Here is a 2,745-nt window from a genome sequence, read left to right on the forward strand (position 1 = left end):
GCCTGGACTCTTAATAATAGCTGAGGTCTATGGTAATTCAATGAGTGAGCCTGATAGCCACCAAACTGGCCATAGTTGTCAAACCGTTTCACATGTGAAGTCAACTTAGCCTGTTGTGTCTTCTTTCTCCTTTATTTCCTTGTTGCCCTGTATTAAGTTAGCTTGTTGATCAAGACTACAGATTTCCACATGAAAAAATACTATGAAGTTATGAAAGTTCAATCAGTAAGGCTGGTCTGAATGGATCATCACTTTTCATTCATCTAGGAAACTCATAATTTCCAAAGTCTGCCTTCGTTTAATTTCATTCCAACTCTCTCTTTCCCCTCCTTGCCTCTTTTGACCTCACCCTTTCCCAGTCCCCTCCAACTCACAAGACAGGCAATATGCTTGACCTCATCTTTACTAGGGGCTGCTCGCCTACTAATCTCACTGCAACCCCTCTCCAGGTCTCTGATCACTACTTTGTTTCCTTTTCTGTCTCCCTTTCCTCCAACCCTAACCACTTAGCCCCTACCCAGATGCCGTCGCAATATTCTCTCTCCAATATTCTCTCCTCACTCTCCTACTCTCTCCTCTTCTATCCAATCATCTCTCCCTTCTGCTAAATTCTTCTTCTTTCTGTCTCCTGATTCTGCCTCTTCGACCCTACTCTCCTCCCTTTCCGCATCCTATGACTCGCACTGTCCACTTTCCTCCCAGCCAACTCGGCCCTCCCTTCCTCATCTGTGGCTGATTGACTCATTGCAAGCTTACAGAACAGGGCTGCGGGCAGCTGAGCGAAAATGGAGGAGAACTAAACTTCCGGGGGGAACTATCATCCTTTCACTCCCTCCTCTTCCTCTGTATCTGCTGCTAAAGCCACTATCTATCACTCTAAATTTTCAAGCTTCTGCCTAACCCTAGGAAACTCTTTTCCACCTTCTCCTCCCTCCTTAATCCTCCACCCCTCCCTCCTCCCTCTCTGCTGATGAATTTGTCAACCACTGAAAAAAGGTTGATGACATCCGCTACTCATTCACTCAGCCTATTGAGTCCACTGGTCTCACTCACACAGAACTACCCTATGCCTTGACCTCTTTCTCCCCTCTCTCTCCAGATGACTTCCTGCAACTAGTGAGGTCTGGCGGCCCGACAACCTGCCAGCTTGACCCCATCCCCTCCTCCCTTCTGGAGACCTCCCATTCCTCCCTTCCCTCATCAACTCATCCCTGACCACTTGCTGCGTCCCCTCTGACTTCAAAATGTCCGAGTTGCTCCCCTGCTGAAGAAACACTTGACTCATCTGATGTCAAAAACTATAGACCTGTATCCTTCTTTATTTTATTTCCAAAACACTTGAGTGTGCTGTCTCTGATCAACTTTCTGAATATCTCTCTGAACAATCTTTTTGACCCAAACCAGTCAGGCTTCAAGACGGGTCACTCAACTGAGACTGCTCTTCTCTGTGTCACAGAGGCTCTCCGCACTGCCAAAGCTGACACTCTCTCCTCTGTTCTCATCCTATGCACACTCTTGGATTGAATCCTACCTGGCAGGCCGTTCCTTTTAGGTGCCGTGGGGAGGATCTGTGTCTGCCCCACGTACTCTCACTACTGGTGTCCCCCAGGGCTCGGTTCTAGGCCTTCTCCTCTTTTCTTTATACACCAAGTCACTCGGCTCTGTCATATCCTCACATGGTCTCTCCTATCATTGCTATGCGGATGACACTCAACTATTTTTCTCCTTCCCCCTTCTGACACCCAGGTTGCGACATACATCTCTGCATGCCTGACAGATATCTCAACTTGGATGTCGGCCCACCACCTCAAGCTCAACAAGACAGAACTGCTCTTCCTCCCGGGAAAGGCCTGCCCGCTCCAAGACCTCTCCATCACAGTTGACAACTCCACAGTGTCGCCCTCCCAGAGCGCAAAGAACCTTGGTGTAACCCTGTCATTCTCTAAACATCAAAGCAGTGACCCGCCCCTGCAGGTTCATGCTCTACAACATCTGTAGAGTACGACCCTACCTCACACAAGAAGTGGCGCAGGTCCTAATCCAGGCACTTGTCCTCTCCGATCTGGACTACTGCAACTCGCTGTTGGCTGGGCTCCCTGCTTGTGCCATCAAACCCTTGTAACTTATCCAGAACGCAGCAGCCCATCTGGTTTTCAACCTTCCCAGGTTTTCTCATGTCATCCCGCTTCTCCGCACACTCCACTGGTTTCCAGTTGAAGCTTGCATCCCCTACAAGACCATGGTGCTTACCTATGGAACAGCAAGAGGAACTGCCCCTCCCCACATTCAGGCTATGCTCAACCCCTTCACCCCAACCTGAGCACTCCGTTCTGCCACCTCAGGTCTCTTGGCTCCCACCCCATGGGAGGGCATCTCCCGCTCAGCCCAGTCCAAGCTCTCCTCTGTCCTGGCACCACAATGGTGAAGCCAGCATCCCCCTGAAGCTAGGACAGCAGAGTCCCTACTCATCTCTGAAAACATCTGAAACCCTACCTCTTCAAACAGTATCTTAAATAATCCCGCAAAAAATAACACTTAACCAGCACTTGCACTTGTGGAATAGACACTCCAGTCTGTGTCTATTCCACAAGTTACCACCTGCTAAATCTATGTAGTTAAAATGCCCATTTACTCTGTTCCATCTGACTGCGCAATCCAATGTCTCATCAGCCCAGCCAGGCAATTTATAGACTTGATCTCCACTATAAAAAATCGAGACATTATCTCACATTTATTTTAGACTAA

General features: G+C 48.7%; 1 pseudogene; it reads left to right on the plus strand.

Moving 5' to 3' along the window:
- The first annotated feature begins 1,513 nt into the window (after positions 1 to 1,513).
- LOC116374114 (uncharacterized) lies at positions 1,514 to 2,517 on the plus strand (annotated as a pseudogene).
- Positions 2,518 to 2,745: the final 228 nt, after the last annotated feature.

This window comes from Oncorhynchus kisutch, linkage group LG5 (assembly GCF_002021735.2).
Source record: "Oncorhynchus kisutch isolate 150728-3 linkage group LG5, Okis_V2, whole genome shotgun sequence".
NCBI classification, from domain to species: domain Eukaryota; kingdom Metazoa; phylum Chordata; class Actinopteri; order Salmoniformes; family Salmonidae; genus Oncorhynchus; species Oncorhynchus kisutch.